At 35.1% G+C, this 23569-nt stretch overlaps 1 protein-coding gene across 1 annotated transcript in view; it reads right to left on the reverse strand.

Annotated features, from left to right (window-relative positions):
• Positions 1-19325, reverse strand: part of LOC108737007 (transcription factor Ken-like) — a 335172-nt gene extending 315847 nt beyond the window's left edge. Inside the window, exons 1-2 of the mRNA XM_025975837.1 lie at positions 19244-19325; positions 2977-3071 (exon numbers count right to left, since the gene is read on the reverse strand). The gene's annotated coding sequence lies outside the window, so the exon portion shown is untranslated. The remainder of the gene's footprint in view (positions 1-2976; positions 3072-19243) is intronic.
• Between the last annotated feature and the right edge of the window lie 4244 nt (positions 19326-23569).

The following is a 23569-nucleotide window of genomic DNA, read 5'->3' on the forward strand; positions in this document are numbered from 1 at the left end:
AAAAATTACTATTGTTACTCTAAGATAGGTTATTGGGCTTGGACGGACTGGAACGTTATACTACATGGGTACAATTGTCGATCGAAGTGTGCTAGGACATGTCGGCAGATCATTCATTTGTTATTGTGTAGTGGCTCAGAACTGCTATCGATGAAATACCGACGATAACACCGGCCGAGATGTTATTAAGGATGTAATTATAGTTCGCCGAATTTTTTCTAGTAATTCCTAATCGCTTCTTGTCTTATTGGCCGTGCCAGGCACGAAGAGTAATTAAAATGTCTGTTTAGAACCACGCGAACCCGTTAAGATGGTCCCGCGGTGAATTTATTTATACTCGTCAGCGCCAACGTTGTCTTCGAATTTAGCGCAGAGCGATCCTTTGTTTATGTCGTCAGTTGACAAATGATTGGTATTAATATGAACGCTCGCGTTGTTTAGTGACCACTATCAAAGCAGTAGGTATCAAAGAAGTGAATTCCGGAATAAAAATTTGTTCACGTCATTTTAATGCACATCATTATATTTCAGCAAGTATATTTACCATCAGCCATAACTTTAATATTTAAAACTAGAATCATACTAAAATTATGAAGTGAGAAATAATTTATTCCTGTGTAATTGATTTAACACAATTGTAATGATACGATATAAGTATTTTGAGGTTAAGAACCTACCTGTTGCAATACAACAAAGTTGCAATAATGTGTTTGCAACGTTCTCTTAAATCGGCTTTGCACGTGCAAGTCATTGACATGATATTGCTTAAATCACCCAGAACCACCTCACCAATTATATAATGTGAATCACTTTTTAAATCCGAAGTTTGTAAAAAGTAGGCAGTAAATTTGACGGAATTTGAAGGCTAGCTTCCAGATTTGTTATTTCCGAATTTTATAATGTGATTGGCATTAAAAACACGCTCACCTTCAACGAAATTTCCTTTCCGAGGCTTTGTGTCAGCCCAATCACATATTGTGTCAATACTTATCATTTTATCGTAATTTAAAAACTTGGAAATTGCACGGAACACTATAGGAACTACGATAAATTTTCCCTAATCGACGCCATGTTTTTAGACTCCTCCCATTTGACGGATCCCAATAGAGGCATAGCAACTTTTCCTAGTTCTAGTATGAAAGAATTAGTGTCCCATTTATCAATATCGTGCTCTTCGATTTTTCTTTCTCCTTTTCCTTCTTTTTACTTATCCACAATATATTCTACATTATTAATCTCTTGGTCCTGTGATCTGCTATATCCAACATTCTTGCTGTCTTCCCGAGTGCTCACATTTTTCTAGGAGATTTAGTGTTTCCTCCCTCCTCTTTATTACACATTCTGCATAGTCTTTCCTTTTCCAGCAGTCAATACTTATTAGCTTTCGGTTCTTTTTTCTCCATTTTATGTATTTGTTTTATACTCCTTCGATTACTTTGTGCTCTGACTATCCTCATATTTCCGTTCCATACATCAGTATACTTTCTACCAGTAATATGAAGATTGGAAAAACTTTGGCGGTTGTTGTAGAACAAACAAAATAGCTTAAAACCCCAACGCCAAAACACGACACTGTAGTTGTCCGAAGCACTTTTCGGTAACAAGGTTAATTACCTTCTTCAGGGACTGAAGTTCACTTCGTGTGTGTCGTGTTTTGGCGTTGGAGTTTTGAGCAGTTTTGTTTGTTTTTTTCTACCAGTACTTCAAAGAAATACATTTTCTTTTCTCAGCAACATAACGTTAATGCTCGTACGGCGCAAATCGAAATTTCAAATACAATTGCTTTACACTTTATCGACTTGCTTTTGGCTATAAATGAATCGCGAAATTATTGTAGAGAGAACGATTTAGAGATTTTAAGCGCTGGCGTACTAGAAACGTTTATGAAAATTCCTCCCTGACACCAAATGCCCGTAAAAAAAGCGATTCTGTACTAATGAATAATTATTTCGATTATTATTCTGCGAACAAATTTAAATTGATTTGAATTTGATTCTGAGAATATTATACGACCTAGATCGGTCCGTATCATAGTTAAGGACACCCAAAATTCCTTCGTCCCGTTACTGTTAACAGGTGGGTATTTCCAAGTAAAAAGGAAAATTCGCCCGAAAATAGCCTTTTGCTAGTTTCAACTAATCACAAACAGCTTGCGTGTGTTGGAATAAATTAAATTAGGTAGGTGTATAGTTAACAAAGTGCTAAATAGTGCAATATGTTCCACAGTATTAGTCAAAAGCAGTTCCAAAACGAAAACATTTTCGCAATTATTTTTCGTCAACTTAGATTTACAAAAAAACTTGACACAGTATGTTATTGCTACTCCACGTTTGGAAAACTAACGATGATTAGTGTTCTCTTTATTCCTGTAAATGAATTTCACTCTGGAGGAAAATATATTGCGGCCGTATTTCGTAGGTTTGCCACGGCTTTAGTTGACTGCGTTGTTAAAAGCTCGTGTTTCCAAATAGACCTTTATTTATTTCGAGTATAAATCATTCTAATGGTAATTTTATGCTTTGAAATGACCCATTTGCACGTCTTACCGCGAATACGGCTCGAGATCCAAATGTCCGTGCTATATGAACTTTATGCTCTCTGAATGGTTCGTTTGGATAATCGCTCGAGCTTTCCAAACCAACCAAAAGAACTACGACAGGTAAATAAATTAAATCAAACGCAACGGACGCTGGGTTTATCTATGGGTGCGCAAGCTACCAGCCCACAGGAACACGACGCTGTGCAAAATATTACTCTTACTATCTTGCTTTGTAATGCCAACATATTATATATGATGGTTTGTTTAATCGAAAATGACACATCAGTTGTAAAACTTCCCAAGGCATAAACATAAATAACTACTTTGCTATCAAGCCAACGCGCTATTATTGAAAACATTAAAACGTTTCCTAATATTTTGACTATAGGTTGTTGTTTTAGGCATTAGCATCGAAAAAATAGTTAAGATGTACTCACCGTTTGCTCCAACTTGGGCTGCATCGTTTCAATGGGAGTGGAATCCGACCCAGATTCTGATTCAGTTCTCTTGATAATTCATTCCAGGTTGTGCTCTATAACAATAGAAACTTCGCTAAATTTTGTTGAATGGTCATGGGCAAAAGAATATATTTTCTTTTTACAAAAACCGTCATATAATGAAAACTATATTAATAAAATTTAACGTTTTGACGACATCCAATTCTTTTTCTCGGTGGTAGCAGCCGTGTAATAGAAATGGGTTTTTGAATTTGTGTACAACAGAGCAATAATTGGCCCTAGGGTAGATTAGGACAGGGAATAACGATTGACCACACAAGTCTTATTCGATAATATTAGGGATTTCTGGTTTTTGCGGGTATTGTGTGCTTTTTTGCCATTTTTACATATAAAAAAGGCATAACCATCGTAAGTATAATTTTAAATGTATGTGCTTCAGGACTTTCAGGTAATTATCGTTATTACTTATTTACGAAACAAATTCGAAGTGGTCAGTGTTCTGTCGAAACTGCCAGACGCGGATCGCGATTTCGATCTTTTTGGATCTCATCAGCGCGTCGCAGACAGTTTCCACAGACCAACTTTTCCCTGCTGTCTTAACAGCGTGTTTTATAAAATACTACAAATGGCGCGGTAAACGCCATCTGTAGTACAATGCTACATTTAGTGGAATTCATTATGCTCAACAAGGTCCATTTAAATAGATGGATATCTACTTGCTGAACTGAATCTACGGCGTAGCTCACCACTACGTGATAGGCACGTTACCAAAATCGAACAAACAAATTCGAAGTGGTCAGTGTTCTGTGGCAAATATACTTTTACAGTCTATTTCAATTTGTTAGAATTGTGACCTTGAAGAAATCTGCGCGAAGACAGATAGAATACACACTAGGTGTGAGCAAGACAGAAATAGTTGGAACAAGCAGAGCTCTCGATGGGCGGTTTTAGGAGATCGGCTAGAACTGTACAGTACTAGACGAAAATGTTTAGCAATTTCTTAAAACAAAAATGTATATAAATTAACAATAGAAAACAAAGCAAAAGTTTTATAGGCGTGTAGAACGTTAAGTTAATTCACTTGTTATTATTTTTGGCTAAATATGCTTTTAAATAAAGCGTATTCTTAAATTTTAACGAGGCAGTTCAAATAATTTTGCAAATGGTACTGAACACTTTTATCTAGTTCTCGCTCGATGATCGGTGGAGAAATGAGCTCCGCAAACAAATATAATTGAATTTGGAATTATGCTACGGCGCATCCTAATAAAGGGAAGGGACATATCTCAAACTTCTTGAAACGAACAGTATATGTATGTGCTTGAGGACTTTCAGGTAATTATCGTTATTCCTATTTGTTTAAAATTGTTTCGTTACCTAATTCTACCCATTAATTATTATTAATTCTCACTATTTACGAACGAAATTTGACGTGCCATAAGAAAGTTTGTGAGGCATTTTTTCTAATTCTAAAATGGTAAACCGTTTAGAGAATACTGAATGAACATAAACGCACGGAATTCGATCAAGAGTATCGAATATTTCGCAGCATATACGGACGATCTTAGTCATGTTTATAATCTGAGATGAAAAAAAGTTTCATGGTCGAGTAGCAAAAGCGCTGTCAATCAGATGCTCAGTAGACTTCATTATTCAGAACGATCGTTCGAGATTTTCCTTTGCCAAACTCACGTCGGCCGATCAGGCGCTTCGCTTACTCAAAAGAGATTCCTCCTGATGAAATTGTTCAGGTCGAGATCGTTTGTACACGACAAAAGTATTCCAGGAAGCGCATGAGTTATAGCTTAATGTTTGCTTAGAGTAACGTTTATGTCAAACGGTTTGAAAGAAAATTATTCGGGTCAAATGAAGTTTCCTTTTTTTTTTGTTGTTGTTGATGGTACTTTCACTGATACTTATACCGAATACAATAAGTTAATTTGTGGGCAGCATAACAAAAATAAGATCGATATTTGTATCGATAAAATAACTGAATATCTTGTGGTAAATGCTTATCGAATTAATTGCTTAAAATGCTTCAAAGAAAGAAGAAGGAAAGAAGAATATCTACTGAAGAATATCAACAAAATGGTAATAATAAATTATTTTGTGGTAAGTATAAGTCGACTATTTTTTACAAAATTCTTCTCACTTGGGTATTTTGGGCACAAATTTATACTACGCGCAATTTGTAACGGATTAATGAACAGAAGAGCATCAACATTCAAAATGATGTTTTTACTGACGTCTCATACAATTTTTCCTTTCAAAATGAAACAGAATTTTAATACATTCCGATCAATCAATCAAATCAATCAATCAAGCCTCTTTATTGATCTGCATTCGAGCGTCGTCTCCCTGAAATAAAACTCGAAATTTGGCATACTAATAAATCAAATATATTCGTTTATTTCTCATAAGTTTCACACTAAAAATGCTGTCAAAAAACAAATAGTAATAAAACATTTAATTCATAGGAAATCAATAAAGTCGTAGGTAGGTACGTCAAATTAGATATATAATAATTTATATTCAGACTTTCTATAAAAACTGATGTACCTACCCGTTTCTACATCATTTTCATAGGGTACCATCAGTGCGAAGACTGGTTGGACATGAACATTGATTCATTTATGTCCTCAGTCAATTTTCGCATTTCCTTGAAACTACAACATCCGACTTCGCAATTATTCAGTAATCTAATCTACCTCTGCCGCTCTTAATTCCTACTTCTGTTTCTAATATATCACCAGCTGATATATTTCGCCGGTTTGATAAACAGGTATTTGATACTACAGTGTGGCGCACATTACAAAAATTGCGAATCCAGTTTCACCAACCAAACAAATCGCCGAAATCATATTATAGTTAGGTTGATATTTAACGATTGGCGAATGGGAGATCGTTTCTTACTATAATTTATGGTTTGGTTACACACATGCATATACACGCGGCAAACGGTTTTGCTGCACAACACGAGTAGTTCAATACAACAGGTGTCAACCTGCGGGTTTCCATTAAATGTCCTCACTCACTCCGACCTATCGCGCTTGATGATGGCCGGCCTATGGTGTGTGTGTGTAAATCTAGGTGTGTGCGATATTCTGTTGTATATGGAGAGAGAGAAGATGGGGTATCTGGTCTGCCTTTGGTGACCGCTCTTGGTAGTTACATTTATTATTATAAGCTCTCATGCTTACATGCGTGGGCTGAACTACACGACACTATCGCGACATGTCGCCAAGATCGGTGCCGACATCGAATAAAAGCGTTAGGGAGATATCTTAAGAATCAAACGAATTAATTAATGTAGATATCTACAAGGCGACGTACAAAGTTCACTTAGTAATTCTAATAAAGTAGTTAAAAAAGAGTTATGTCTAGGATCCCAAACAGAAATAAAACTTGCAATGTTCATCGCCGCCACTAAACAATTTCTCGTGTCTAAGGACTAGACGCAGCTTTGTTGACGTGACATGATATAAGTCACGGCGAAATTTTTTAAACCGCGGAAACATCGTCACATCGTAGTGTGACCGTGACCTGCGTGCCGCAGTTTTCTTCCTATAGGTATATGTATACTCTAGTCTAGAAGAAAGAAAGTATATATTTTGGAAAATTCAACAATAACCTCATTGGTATTTAAGATTGCTAATACAGAATAAAAAAAGTTGGCATAGATGGAACATCTCTTATAATGTCATAAACTACCCCCAAAGTGAATTTAAAGGCCTTTTCTTCATACATTCCGTAATAAAAAATAAAACCAATGCCGACATATTCATTGTCTTTGCCATTGTTGAAATGAACTGTGAACCACCTTGCGATGTCAGTCGCAACTTTTTTTACGGATTTTGGTAAATGTGAAAATTGTTGTAAACACTTTTTATTCAAAATTTGCATCTCAAATAGAACTAAAACTTTTTAGGACCTCCCTGACATTTCCTGTAATATATTAGTACCTACCAAATTGGATTGGTGGCCCATGAAAATATAGTATCTCTTTCTCTAAAAACTGAAAATTCTAAAAGTTAACCAGCAGTTACATAAAAAATAATCATTAATTTTTCTGAAATATAAAAAGCGTAAACAATAGATTGCTTCGGGGTTGCTTGTTATAATTTGCTGCAGCTGCTTTTGTGTTCGAATAGTTACCGTTACATTGGTCGAGTATGGGACGCAAACGGATCGTTAGTAAAGAGAAAATACATATCTTTCTAAGCTGTTTGTTTACGATGAACAGTTTACACGATTGCAAGGATATTAGCAGTTCGTAACACTCCTTGTAGGACATTGTTCTCTTGATATGTTTATGCACTTGTTGAGGACCTTAAATGGAAACGATAATAAAGTGCCTCGTCTTATGCTTACCCCTACCCATTTCCATAACTGACCTCAGAAGAAAGTAATTTTCTGCATCTGTTTCCATCAAGAAAATACCACCTTCATAGCAAAACACGACCAAAACAACTTTCTGGTAAATATACAGTATGACCAAAAATTCCACAGACAGATTTTAATATGTGAATAAATAGAAGACGAAAAAGTGCACTAGCCTCTCAATAAAATTTGTGTCCACAGAACAATCGAAGAGCTTTCCCGTAAAAATATTATCAACTTAGATGTCAACCCCGAAAAACCTTAATGCTCTCGATAATTTGCTAAATCCAACCCAAAATCAAAAACAACCAAAGTTATTTAATAAGATCGATGCAGGTGATTATTTTGCCATTTTACATTCATATTCCAGGAATCCTGTTTTCAAGTTACTCATCGAACTCAAGTTGAGCAAATTTTACCTATAAATTACGTAAAGTAACCTGGATGAAGGGTGCTATTGCGTGAAAGATTGAGTTACGTAACGGTATCAGAACCAGAAAGTATAGTTAGTAGTAAAATAATTCTGAATTAGAGAATGAGAACTGGCTAACTACCAGATCAGACGTTACGATCCTACTATGTAGGAGGAAGGAATCAAATGTTAATAAATAAGATAACGTACTTAGAGACAGCCCCTTTTTGCTACCATTTAAACAAATGTTTTCTGCCTTTACTGCGAAAACTTCTTCCTTAATGCCCTTCTGAGTATCAACTTAACAGATAATTGCGTAAAACATTTGACAATATTACATCTTTCAGTGATGATTTATTCGTTCCTAAACATATTTCCTTTACTGAGAACGGAGCAGCTGTTATGTGTCAGCATTATTTATAACACTTCCTTTTAAATCTAGTCGTTCATGGTACAACTTGCCTAAAGGACGATGATAAAAGTTTCTACATCAATTTAAATATCATTTTTTTATCTCACAAAACAAGACAAGAAAGTGACAGATTTTCTAACGACACAATAATAATTTCGAAGTAGCACTGACTATTTAGGTGTCCAAAACGTTACTAGGCAAATGTAGACACTGTACAATAGTATGCCTATATTGTGTATTCCATTATTTCATGTTTTATGTTATTCTTCCTATTGTAAGATTTTTAGCAATTAATACGACGAATTAGATAGATTCATGCAAACGGGTTTTGTATCATGTTGTTGAAATATCCATATGGTAAATACGTAGCTGCAATGCTCGGTTACGGTTCGCGTAATTTTTAACTTTTGAAAATATGAAAACACACCGAAATTTTCGATAAAATATTGAAACAACTGCAATCTTCTAGAAAATTCCATAACTTTCTAGAACATTCTGTCATGTTGGTTCACCACCATCGGAACGCATCGCTCCTCAGTTAGTGTGTCATTCTCAAATATCTTGAATCACTTCCGGATTTCTCATGAGAGACCTACGTGTTAAGAAGAGATTTTCATCACTAATTTTTACTCAAGATAGATAATCTTTTTATCAAGGTTACATTCCCATAACCTTAGTTTTAATACTATAAGGTATATTTTGGGTGTTATGTCTTCTGAACTTTAAGGCAATCATCTACGTATGATAAATAAACATATAGTGTGTCTTTTTATGAGATTATTATCATCATAAAGTCGTTAGCCCTAATAGTAGTTAGATACATCTTCGCTTTTCCCTAAAACTAGAACATCCTTAATTCATCTAGATCTACCTCGACCCATCTTCACTCCTGTTTCTGCTTTTAATATGTCTCTAACTAGTCCTTCATACCTGGGAAGGTGTCCTACCAAGAGATACATAATATAAAGTATGGTGTCGTGGGAAAGATGACTTTTCGAAATTTGTGACTTTTCGAAAGTTCTTATATTAAACGCGCAAATGCCCATATGCATCTTTTGCAACGTTGATCCGACACAATACAAAAATTATTGCATAGTTTTCTTCTCGATCTCCTGATTACCTGACTGGTGTCGTAGTGTAAGATTACACTGTCAATTTCTCTATCTTCGCGATCGTAGGAGGTGCGAGCATTTACGCCATGACGTACAGCCAATTAGCATACTCTTGAATCCGCGAAAATCGCACAATTTCTAATTTCTTTACAGGTCGTGACTTTTATTAGCAATTCGAGTACGGAAACAGCGTACGTTCCCTTCCGTATACAATGAAAAAGCGACGTGTCTTCCTTAAATTACAGAAATTTAAAAAAGTGGCTATAATTTACTGCCTGTGTAATAAATATATAAAGACGATGTACTATAAATGTAAAAAAATGTAGTTCTATTGATAATCTCCTTCATAATAAGGTCGTTAGTCCTAAGATTAGTTGAACATGTACCTCCACTCTTTCCTATCCTGAGATAAACTTCGCATTTCCCTAAAACTAGAACAACGCACATCCTTAACTATTTGCCAACAGTAGTCTAACCTAGATCTACCGAGAGACTTGAATCTCTGAATGAGAGACTCGAATCTCTCAATAAGTGGTGTCTCGATAGACATGGTAAGTTCAACATGTTTCAGATATCCCAGTCTTTCTACGAGAGACTCGAGTCTCTCAATTTTTCAGTTTTATTCATTCAGTCTCTCTGTGAGAGACTCGAATCTCTGAATTAACAATTTTATCTCTCATACAGAGACTGTGAGAGATCCATAAAAACACCTAGGCAATAACTGAGAGACTGCGAAAGACTGTGATTGACGCTCTAATAGACGCTGAGGTTCTGAGAGACTGGAGAGAGACTGAAAATTTTTGTCTAGGGAACCTATCTCGCCTATTTCTTATTAACTTCCATAGAGTCCTCTGTTCTCCTATTCTTTCTAATACCTCTTCATTACTAACCTTCTCTATCCACGGTATCCTTATCATTCGCATGTAACACCACATTTCGAACAATTCTAACCTTTTTTTTCCCTACACCCACTATCCATGTTTCGCTGATGATTGATGATAATCTCCTTAAAAAATTTATATTGATTTTCATTCCATAATACGTCTAATGTTTGTACTATCCCCAATTGCGGTACCATTGACAGCAAATTGATATGATTTCACCCTGTATAAATATATATATATATGATGAGAGGCTATAAATAAAATGTTTCTATCTTTATTAATTGTTTGTGTGAGAAAATTTCTGACGACATTTAGTTTTATCAAGTGTCGAATGAGAGATATGTAACTAGTTTTCTTTTATGTAAATTTTCGGTAGTTTGTGAAGTTGCTTAAATTAGCACAGAAGTTGATGGGTTACAAACGTTTATTAAGATTTTTATCAAAAAGAAGCGTATAAACGATTCCATTGTCGGCTGACTTCCCCCATTAGCGTTTGTAATAAATTACTTATTACTGATTGACATTAATAATTACCTACGGTATTTCACTGCAGATAATATAATAGACAGCTTTAATGACCGGCGACTATAATTTTATCACGTTTCGTCCCGAAGAAAAAATAACGTAAAAACATGATAATAATTTTCGCAATTATTCAAGCACATTACCTGAGCTCGCTTAATATACGGTCAACGTAAATAAAAGTTCACACACAATCTGGAGGCTTAATTAATCAAGCTGTAATGCACAATGGAGCGAATTAAGTTAAATGAAGGAAATACGTGATTTGGCTGGATTATCGGTGTATGCGTGTCTATGTAAGTGTAATTGTGTACTAATTCTTGTCACGTACACGTACCTGCAGGAACGAGCACATAGGGTTTCCGATGCATGAACGAGATAACTTTAAAATTACAAGAATAACATTTCCAATCCAACAGCGAGAGAGAAAATTAAAAATACTATTTATGTGGTTCTCTAAAGGCAATACATATTGCATAATAATGCATGAGTCCTTCCCATGGAAAGTCATCTAATCTATTTTATTAAAATACAAAAATATCAAGCAACAAATCGAAGTTGTTTCGTAATAGAAAGATGATCATGTGATATAACGTAGAACGCAAGATATAGCGATATAGCGAGTCCAGAATTTGTGGAGTAACTCTATTTAATCTAAACAAAGTTTACCACACTTTCAATTTACCAATTTTGGAATTTATCAAAAAAATTTTCGACCAGAACGATCCTGAAAAATTTGGTAAAACAGCTCTTTATTCGCGGGGTATACGTTCCATAAATATGCCGCGAATACAGAAACCGTAGATATGGAATGGCAGTTAGTATGGAATCATAGGGGATACGTTCTAAGGTTCCGGAATGAAACCAATATGTATCAAAATAAAATCAATATTCGCAATTAAAATTAATCGTTATAATCAGCTTTAGACAAGTTTAAAAAATTTAGTGATTTTTTCTTGTTTTGAATTTTCAAATTAGTTCACTCGGTGACATCATTAATAAAAGCTGCCTCGGCACGTACCAACAGTACATAGTCAAAAGATGCTTATCGGTTCTTGATATCATGAGTTTAATGTTTGGAACAGAGGTTTGAAATTTTGTAGTAAGATAGATAAAGCTTTGTTCTAAAGTCTGTTGAAGGCCATTTTTAAATTTCTTAATTTCTATTGAAAATACGTGTCCAACAAGAAGCATCAACTTTAAGCACTTGTAAAAGCTATTAATGACCATATCAGCGAAAACTAAAAACGTGTCGAGTTAGTGTGAATCTTTGCCTGTTACCATACAAAAAATCAGATATTTATCTCGCAACGTTGAATCACAATGTTTAGAATAGAAACCCATATTTTCGGAAAAATTCACTATAGGCACGAGCGGTCTATTGCGGTCAATCCCCTTAATAAATGACACCGAAACGTTTTCTGTTTACCGATTGCATCCGCGAATAATGAAATTTTTAGCCGCGAATACAGGAACTGGGTTGCAATTTTTTCACCCGTGAATAAGGAACTTTTACTGTACTGCAAAAGATAATATTTAAACTTCCAGTAACTTTGCATTTCCAGTATCTTTATAAGACAACAGGCTTTACTTATAGATTTTCGACGTGCTGCCATATTACAACATTCATTTTAACTTTTGTTTTTAATAATCAATTAATTAAGATTGAATATTCATGAAAACAATTTATTATAAGCTACTGTTAGTTTAATTTTTTGTCAGCAGGTGCCACGGCTCAATTCATCAGTTGCCAATTAGCTACCTAGCTGGTAGCATCCTGTACTTGTACTAAAACTTACGCTTACACAATCACTGCGTATTCAGCAATTTTTACTTGCATTATGGGTTGCACATAGCCAATTCCCCGCGCTTCCTCATCACGATGGTAATGCTGGTTGTACTTCTAACAGAACGCCTACATGAGCATGTGTACGTGCCAGTTTCTACCATTAGATCTTGTTATTAGCTGTCAATTTAGATAAACGTTGCGCATACCTAAGTCTGGTAAAAACGGCCTAAATGGATGATTTCTCTTTACTTTTACGGCCACATTATAGCTCTATTAATGACAGCTGATGAGTTCAGTTCGAAGTAAATGAATTTACAGGTGAGCCCGAGGAATTCGAACTTTACGTAACCACCATAGCTAGCGCGATCGTTTCACATCCGTATTTTGCATCTACTTGATGCGAAACGATAAGTGTTTAGTTTACGACTTTGTGTATGCGAAAAACTATCGATTATCTCGCAGAAATTTAATGTTAATGGAATACTTTTGACCAATTTTTGACCATAAAAGCTCCCGGATTATCGGCTTTTGCCATAAAATGACATGGAAGATATTTCGCTTAATATAATAATAATAATTAATCCAAGGCGAACGGTATTCATAAAACTAAGTTGGCGGAGTTAATTACAAAATTCATGTAGAGTAAAATAAGAGCAGCTCGAATTATCTGGGCATACAAAGTGTGAAAACTGATTCTATATAGCGGGTAATAGCATTGACAAGGACGCTATCGTAATATGGAAATTGTGTGGTCTAAAACGGTTTTACGATTTACTTGCTTGATAATAAAATTTATCTGATCTACTTGTGCGATCTTTCACATAAAATTTTAGTGTTTTCTTTTAGAGAAAATAAAAACAAACAAGAATATTGCTAGTATCTTATTTGCCTTATACTAACCATTATTTGTTATAGGTTGCAAATGTTTTTTATTGTAACCTTTTATCACTAACATGAATAAGGGGTTACTAATGTCGCTAATTTATTAGGAAGGGAGTCAGACAGTGATGCACACTGTCACCGCTACTTTTTAGTCTATACATCGAAGACGCGATCAACATCACTAAAGACAGTACAACTGTAGGGATAGATGTGCAAGGGCAAAAGATTAGTATGCTCAGATTAGCAGTATTAGCATCTAGGAAGGAGGACCTAGAGATAGCTTTAAATAAAATGAAAGCGGTATTGACAGATCAGTATATATATAAAAGTAAAACTAAAATACTGATTTGCAAGGGAAGAAAAACTAGGGAAAGAGCGAATATAAAGATAGGAGACGAAAAATTAGAAGAAGCGGCTGATTTTAGATACCTAGGAAGTCAGATAAGTGAGGATGGAAGGAGTGGTAGAGATATAAAGCAGAGGATAGCGCAGGGTCGAGTCGCCTTTAATAAAAAGAAGTCACTTCTATGCTCGCAAACGGTTAATTTAGAAATTCGAAAAAGGTTGTTAAAGGTGTGTCTTTGGAGCACGGCGTTGTACGGGTGCGAAACATGGACAGTGCTAGCGGCGGAAAAGAAAAGGTTAGAAGCGTTCGAAATGTGATGTTATAGGCGGATGATGAGGATATCGTGGGTAGAAAAGGTTAAAAATGAAGAGGTATTGAAAATAATAGAATAACAGAGGACTCTATGGAAGTCAATAATAAATAGGCGAGATAGGTTGTTAGGGCACCTTCTCAGGCATGAAGGTATAGTCAGAGACATATTAGAGGCAGAAACAGGAGTTATGAGGGGTAGAGGTAGACTTAGATTAGATTACTGTTCGCAAATAGTTAAGGATGTGGGCTGTTCTAGTTTTAGGGAAATGCGAAGTTTAGCTCAGGATAGGAAATAGTGGAGGTACGTGTCCAACCAGTCTTAGGACTGATGAGCTTATGATGATGATGATGATATACCTAGTTCGAAGGTAATCTCCTCGTCTCCTAACCTACTACCTTTTATTTTAATCAAAAATAAATCCACTATTATAAGTAACGGTCTACATACGTCACAAGGAGTCTTTATTTGACTATATTATTTTTAAAAACTGTTGGCAATTACTTTCTAATTTAAAATTACTGTTAACTTTTCGCTACTACATGCACATCTATTATTTACAAGTGCTCACATGTACGCATATATAAACGTTGACTTAATTTCGTGATAGTACAGTGTGCTTTTCGATTCTTTTTGCCTTCAGAGCAGCGAGTGTTTGCTATTTAATTGTTCAATTAAAATCACCAGCAAAAAACTCCCCATCATTGTTTGAATGTGCCGGACAAGAATAAACTAAGTCTACCGTCGTGTAAAACAATTAAAATTTACAATTCAAAGGCCTAACGTGACATAAGGCGAAAAAAGCAAGTACATTATTCGAATAATCAAGCGTGTAATAGCCCAGGCCTAGACATTATTCATTATTGTCTTTACTTTTTATACCTTCATTGGACTGCTTGGATTAACGGCTCCGTAATGCTAAGTAGAATAAGTTGGGATGAATTAGACAAATTGTTTCAATTTTTTTTAGGTCAAACGATTTTTTATCACTTCTTCGTATGCTTAATCATAGATAACCATAGTAAAGTGTTGACTTAAAAAAAATTTTTATAAATTAAGATTTTGTTTTTAAACCGCGTCGATTTGTGAAGATTTTCGAGGAGTTTCGGCAATCATATCGTTGTATTTCCTATTAAAAGATTTGAAACTGTTTGAATGCTTTTGAATTTTCACTTTACGTCCAAATTAAAGATAATTATGTGTCAGTACATCAACAGATGTCACTAAATACTCATCGCCATATGTATATGATGTTATGATTTCCAGATAGGCTACGGTTTAGAGTTTTTGAACGAAAAATAAACTTATATAAGCTTCAGCTCAAGTATTGCCTAACTTATCAGAAGATCAGGAAGGTATCTATTACTTTTTTTAAAATTCAATGGCCCTCTTTAGGTTCAGAAGGAAATGACTAGATCAATAGCTACATTAAAAAAGCTTTGACATATTTTTAGTGTTATTGCTTGTAATTTTGGTTAATTGCTTTAGGTAGATATAGTAATTCCTTTAAAGAACAAGGTTAAGGGTAGTACAAAAGTTGTCAAACGTAAAATCAATTTTCCATTCAATGAAGAAAAGTACCGTTCTCGGAAGCGCAAGGTCATTACTGGAATCCTACTTATTATGCCAGATAATATGCAAGTCTAATAATAATAATAATAATAGCAATTATGAATAGGGACAACAGGCCCGTAGTGTAATAGTTGTAAAGATGTTTAGAACAGGAAAAATGTACGTACCTTAAAGGCGACGTAATGGAGGCAAGTATGCGGTGAGTAGTCGCTTTCATACCTGTTTTTGTTAAATATCAGGCAATTATTATTAGTAGCCGGTTTGGACTGAACTTGTTGCAGGTTCTAATCGTATCCGTGTGCAACTTAATCAACGACAATGACTGTCATTTTATCCCTGGCCGATAGAAAGTTTTCGCTGGAACCGATCTGGGCAATACAGCAAACAATTCGCTCAACCTAAATCTTCCTGACGGACGCGGACGTGCCATTAAACCCGACCCCGACTGGCCATTGTCGATTAAGATATTGTTATCGCTAAACGTTATCAGATCTCTTTTCGCGGCGGTGACGCTGTTTCAGAAGATACACTTCTCTATTTCATTAGCAATTACGAAAAAGAGCATTCATTTAACAAGATTTTCCAGACGGTAGAAAAACTGTTGAGATCATTTTTGTAGACCCTTAAAAAAATATATAGTTGCCTAAGGTAAAAAAGCGAAAATTATACAAAATTCTAGGATAACGGTCGGCAATTATCGAATCGTGGTCCAGGTCCCGACCGCTAAAAATTTTTTGGAAGTATAAACTGTTGAAATAAATTATTTAAAAAATATTTTTTTGAAGACATTAAAATACGTTTGTGCTTTTAGCCACTTAAAAGCTCCTTACATCCGAATGCAACAGAAGAACTTTATTTAAATTAAAAACTTTATAAATTGATGTCATCTGACAACCTCTATCTCTTGTTTTCTTTTGAACCTCAATAGATATTTTCAAAAGCATCCGGACTCCACCTAAAATGGGCAGTGGTAAATTCGACCGTTCATTATGACAGGTAGAAGAATTCATTAAATCAAAATGTAAATTCGACCGATCTGTTCAAATCTATCGAAAATTGACTATGCAAAAACACTTACTTTCTACATACTGCTTTTCAAATGTTTAGTTATTAAATAAAAGAAATATTAAACCACAATAAAACAAAGCTTTATCAGTGCCGCACTCCAAACATACACATAACAATCTTTTTCGAATTTCTAAATTAACCGTTTGCGAGCATAAAATTGTGCTCCTTTTTATTGAAGGCGACTCGACCCTGCGCTATCCTCTGCTTTATATCTCTTTTACTCCTTCCGTACTGACTTATCTGACTTCCTAGATATCTAAAATGAACCACTTCCTCTAATATTTCATCTCCTATCTTTATATTCACCAGTGTTTTTGTTTTACTTTTACTTATTTTCATACAATACTGTTTTGTCAATACCGCTACCTTTTTATTTAAAAACTGTCTCTAACTCCTCCTTGCTAGATGGTAATACTGCTATATCATGTGCAAATCTGAAATACTAATCCTTTGCCCCTATATATCTATCCCTACAGTTGTACGTCCGATTTATCAGTAAATTATTCTTTTGTGAAACTTAAAGTCAAATGTTTCACTTAAAGTTTTTTCGAAGTTATTCTTCTAATAGAGATGTCAAGAACAGGTGTAGGATCTAGCAATTCGGATCTAAATAACATGCGGTTCTAAATAACACAGGGCCTGTTCGCTAAGTTAATTAGTGCCCCATCGAGACCAGTTCGTCAGGGAAGACAACTAATTGTTTCCATGTTGATACTCACATGTCCAGCAGAATACATCATCATTGTACTACCCACGTGACAAATGAGCCGCCGGACCACACAGGCAAAAACTGAGATTTATGTAAGTCGGAAAACAGTAGGTGAACGCGCGTACCATGTACCCGTGAACAAAAGGAAAGTAAATGAAATTCGCCGCAAAGGCACGAACGTCAATTAAACTGAATTAATTAATATTTCAATCAAATCACGATATATAAACTTGCCTACAGTCTACAATTTCTTGGTATTGTCAATCAAAATTTCATGTTATAAATCAGGATCAATTTTTCGAATAGGAGTAAGAGGTCTAGTTCTACTTGAAACAGGATTCCTTATTGTTTATTTTCTTTTGTAATTAATATAAATTGTTTTTTTTATTGTAAAGTCTGTTTTATGCTTATCTTGCCGAATTTTTTTGTTCTCTAGTGATTACTTTTTAATAGGTTTACTCATAATACGATATTAAAATAATAATCTACTATGAAAAACAAATTTTTCAAATCTGTAAGCCGAAGAATTATACACCTATACCCACGATTATAATTTAATTACAGATCCACCAGAAGGTGATTTTAAAGCCAAGCTTTAATCATCTATTTTATGTAAATGAGAAATTTAGAAAGTAACAGTATTAATTATTGTTTTAAAAAGAAAGATAAAGTTAAAATCTATATACAAAAAGTAAAGTACGACTTATTAATTTCTGTTCTTTAAATTAAGAGCATTTTCATTGATAATTAACAGGAAACCAACGTTTCCTGATGTACTTAATCAAAAAGATCCGATTTAAGATAATCGTATCATAAAGCTCACAGTTGAGGACACCTGCGTTTTACTTTTTCTTTCAATTTGAATATGAGCTAACTATAAATAATCCGTTGAGGACAGTCGCATTAGTCCAAGTTTCGCCTGTAATCCATGTAAAGGAAATTTGTATCCTAAGCGATGCGATGCGATACGATGCGCGAACACGTGTTTGAATTTAGAGATGATCAGCTTATAAGCTAGCATCAGACTCAGTCGGGATGCGGCGAAGGTAATTTATAAAGACACACGTTTTGCACGTCCGGGGATTTGTTATTTATGCTAGTATTGCTCAAGCTTTGGTTATTAATTTTAGCAAAGACGCTGCGTTTGTTGCGGGTACGAGATTTGGCATTATTTATGCGCGCAGGACCCGTTTAGATCATTTGCAGGGTGACGGAAAACTGTATGATCGATGGCATGTTCCCAGGAATCCTTATGGGAAAGAATTAGATTTATCGACCCGAATGAATGGGTAGTCCCACATTACAAAACCGATTCCCTTAAATGGCATGATAACCACACAAAGAGCGTATCTATAAATAATATCGAAGAACCTTTGCACTATCCTTTCATAAGGTAACCAAACGAAGTGAATTATTATTGTTTGGGTTGCACAGTATAGGAGTAATTGGTATAGATGGTTTCAGTAGAGGTATCAGAAGTTTCTACAGAAAAAAAAGTAAGAAAAGCTTTTAGGATGTCTAAAGCAAATGCAGTCGAGTCTATTACGTTTGCACTACAAATTATTGCAGGGCAGCGGTAGTAAAAGAATTTCGCATGAAATTTTCATAATCGGACATTGGATAGAAAAAAAAATATATAAATTGTGGTAAATTATTACAGGACAGCGGTAGTAAAAGAATTTCGCATGAAATTTTCATAATCGGACATTGGATAGGAAAAAAATATATAAATTGTGGTCTAACTGCAGAGTACATGTAAATATTACTCGGACTTTTAATTTTTCCTGTCTGCCAACACTTATGCCACAGCAACACACAATATAAAAATTTCAACTTGCTACTTCTTACCTTTGCTGAGATAGAGCTTTGCGGTGAATGAGCAAACAGGTAAACACTGTAGACTTCAAAATGCAGCCCCGGTGCCATTGGGAGCGCAATCTGAAAAAAATTGTAAAAGTTTTAAAATACTTTGAAAATGAAGTAACCAAAGGAATCTTATGTAATTTACACCTTTGGGCTCATAATTAGACCAGAAATAATAAGAAATGTAATTAGTAAAACATTCGTAATAAAAAGAGACACTCTATATTATCTACCTTACCAATATTAGTACCGAAAACAATACTGTCTTACACTGAAGACCAGAACTTTGCTTTTCGAAACGATCCATTTAAATAACTTTCTCCAAAAATAATTTCGGAAAACTTTTAAATTATTGACGTCGTCCTTTTGTAACGAGAAATAAATGAAGTGAAGATGCCATTTCGCTAATTTCTAACATTTTGTTAGAGAGATAATAATGCGTCAGTGAATTGAGACGGTCATACTCCAAATTACAGTTTAGCTATATAATGACTTATTTTCGATACGATTTAATATGCCTTTGTTTTCTACATAATTATAGTCCGTCATTGTTCTCGATACCGATTTTTATCGAAGTATATTGATAGCCTACTCCACGTCAATTTTTGTTGGGGCCGCAAGAGAAATTGTTCGTGGCAAGTAATTATGCCGATACAATTTGGCCTTATCATCGAAACTGCCATTTCCAAGTCGTGTGTCGCGGGTTAGTTCAAAGGTTTTCATTGTTTTCAGGAAATTTATAAGCGAAGAACAATGGTGCGTGTTGCTTCTCGCATTCTTTTTCATGTCTTTCGAAGAGAATCACTCGGCTCAAAAATGACCTGAAATTCATTCTAATAAAATGGAATTTGAAAAGTGGAACAACTTAATTTCTAATCTACAGTTTGTCACAAAAATTAATAAGTACAAGTCATTATTCTAGTAGATTACTATAATCTTTTAGATAAATTGTGAACTCATTCCATATGCAAAAGAGTGGATCTTGGTTTCGGAAATCCCAACACTTATTATTTTGTATAAAATATTGTGGAGTGACTGCTTCAAGAGCAGCTAAAACGCAGCGTAATAGGTAAGTATTACAGTATTTAGCGTGTGATATAGAATTTTCCATCCGATTGCTGATAACTACTTTCACATTTTCTGAATGGCGTTAACCAAAATTTAAGTTGGTCGTTTGTGAAACTGAAATCTGCACGTGTTTTGGCTCGTCTCCGATTTTTGCATATTCCAAAAAATGGATCAAAGAATCTGTATTAAATTTTCTTTGAAAAACAAAATTAAGTGCGTGGACGCATTCCAAATATTAACTGTGACATATTGTAAAGCTACCTTGCACCGAAGCAACGTTTATGGGAGGTACAAAATGTTCTCAGAGGGTAGAGAAGATGGAACGACGAAGAGCGTGCCGGACGCCCGAGCACGTCAACAGACGAAAACATTGATGAAGTGAAGAAAATAGTATTAGCCAATCGTCGAATCGCCGTTAGAAAAGTTTCTGAGGACCTAAACATATCGATTGGTTCCTGCCATTCGATTTTTACCAATGATTTGGTCATAAGACGGGTCTCCGCGAAATTCGTACCAAAATTGCTCAATTTCGAACAAAAACAGCATCGCATTAACATTGCTAAGGAGCTTGCTGGACTCTGTCCGCGACGACCCAAATTTGCTCCAGGGGGTCATAGTTGGTGACGAATCATGGGTTTATGGTTATGAAGTGGAAACCAAAGCTTAATTATCCCAATGAAACCTGTCGTACGAGCTAAGACCGAGAAAGGCGCACCAAGTTGTGTTAAATGTAAATATTTTGCTTACAGTTTTATTCGACTGCGTGGGGCATCATGAGTTCTTGCCACAGGGTAGAACAGTCAATAAGGAATATTACCTGCAAGTTATGCGCAATTTGCGCGAAGCAATTCGCTAGAAACGCCCGGATTTGTGGAAGAACAAAACTTGGTTTTTACACCATGATAACGCCCCTACTCACACATCGTTGCTTGTGCACGAATTTTTGTCAAAATACATCACACTAGTAATGCCACAGCCACCGTATTCCCCAGATATGTCCCCCCCTGTAACTTTTATTATTTATATGGGGCAAGTCATAGTGACCCAATTTTTAAAGTTGGATAGATATTTTCTTTGGCGCTCTGTGAGAAAAATTTGCACGATAAATTACTACTTAATTTAAGCAGAACGTAGTAATAGGCGGTGTATAATATATAGTATTTCCCTTTAGTTCGATATTAATGACGGCAATGTTGGCAACAATTAAGTATTGTAAGACATTACATAACAAACACAATACCGATCACGATCGTTTTAAAGAAAAAAGCAATGCGAATTGTATTCGTTTGCGATTTATTATTATTCCATAAAGTTCTGTTCTGTTCTCGTTGTGTAACCGATTCCTGGAAATTTAACCGATAAATCGACCAGCATGGTTATTCTCCACAATCGATAGTTATTACTGTTATTTTAAATGAGTAAAATGGCATGTCTGAAAATGACATAAAAACTTTCGTTTGGTATTTAACTTTGTGAAGTACTTCTCTAAGGGTTTAAAAATATTCTATGGTTTTTTATCAAAGATTTCATCGTGCCTTCAAAGTTATCAAATATACTGAAAAAATTAGCATATAATAATCGCAGTATGGTCTTGTTCCTTTCATTTAAATAAGAAAACACAAACATCTGTGACCATTATTTTTAATCAGAATGTGGGATTACGAACTGTCAACACGAAAACAATTACTCTGATTTCGCATGACGAATTATGCATTAAATAAAATTCAGGAAACCCCAAGCTGATAATCCATAAATCAATTTGATTCAGTTCTATTGAATTTCACGTAAGTGTAAATATTAATATCGAATATTTGTCATTATATAAACGTCTGTCTCTTTATTTATGGTGTTATAAGATCCAAACAGTTACCTGATAAAATCTAATCAGATCTGGGAAAGAATGAAGAAATAGAATTATAATTAAATTGTCGTCAAATTAAAAGTCATGTTCAAGATACGAATACACTTAGGCTACTAATTAAATATGCATTAAAAGGAAATTGTTTAATATTTATTGAGAACACAGAAAAAGGCTTGGACCATACGGTTCACGTCGTCGCGTTAGTAGAAGCTAGTCTAATACAGTGGATTCCGGACGAAGGGACCAGTATAATTTCGTCGTTATACCCGGAAGTCGTTACAGGCAAACGTAAAGAGATACAGATACGTATATATAGTTTTCACCATTTTTCAATTTTGAAACGATTTCCGCCTTTTTTTAACAGTCAATGTGCATCTAGGAGTGATACTTATTCAAAAGTTTACTAAACACAGTTGCTACTCGGAATATCATTTTGCAACTGAACCATTTTAAGGTACACGCTTATCTATCTGCCTGGCTAATATCTATAAACAAACGGTAAAGGTCACCACACTTGCTTACTGTCTGTGTGGATATTATCAAAAGATAAGAAAGCTTATTCATTAAAAAACAGTCACTACACCCGAACTCGCCGTTACATCCGAAGTCGCTATAGCCACATGAATTTTGTACTAAAGTATTCTTAAAATTCAAGGTTTAACGTCGCTAAAGCAAAATGGTCGCTATAACCAAGATCGTAATAAATGAATCCACTACAGTAAGTTTTGAAATTTATTTTTTTATTTAACTTATATACCAGCTTATCGTCACTGCAATCGTAGTTGTACTTGTTAAAGTCTACTTATGAACGTAAGAAACGGATCGTCGATCTTCGGCAATTCGATACGGCAAGTTGCAAGTTAGTGCCATAGAGAACGCGGCACTTGCTCCACTTAGACGAATGCCAAGCGCTTCCTTGTATTATCCAATTTACCTACACGACAGTAATTTCGCTAATGCAATCCATCATCGCAATTTATTCCGTGTTTGAAGGCGACTAACAACCGTTCGCACCTGCAAACAATCACGCGCTTTGCCAGCGAGCCACTCGCCGCCGCGCTAATGGCAAAAATCAACGCGATTTATCTCCAAAGACGCGCCATATTCTGCGTTAATAAGACTTCCATTAGGTTTCACTTTGCCTTACATGCCTGACATATTACAACTACACATATGTAGCTATTTGTAAAGTGGTTCTTTATTGTTTGAACTGGGGCGGACTTTATCTTAATGGCCACTACAGACTCTATCGTTAAATGGTTATACCAAATACGGAAATAACAATATTCCCTTTCGTCCTTTTTTATTTATATACATTCATACATCAGAAATGAACTGATCCAAATTGTTTAAGGTACAAAACTTCTTTCTAATAGAAATTC

Source organism: Agrilus planipennis, unplaced genomic scaffold (assembly GCF_000699045.2).
Source record: "Agrilus planipennis isolate EAB-ADULT unplaced genomic scaffold, Apla_2.0 scaffold98, whole genome shotgun sequence".
NCBI lineage: Eukaryota > Metazoa > Arthropoda > Insecta > Coleoptera > Buprestidae > Agrilus > Agrilus planipennis.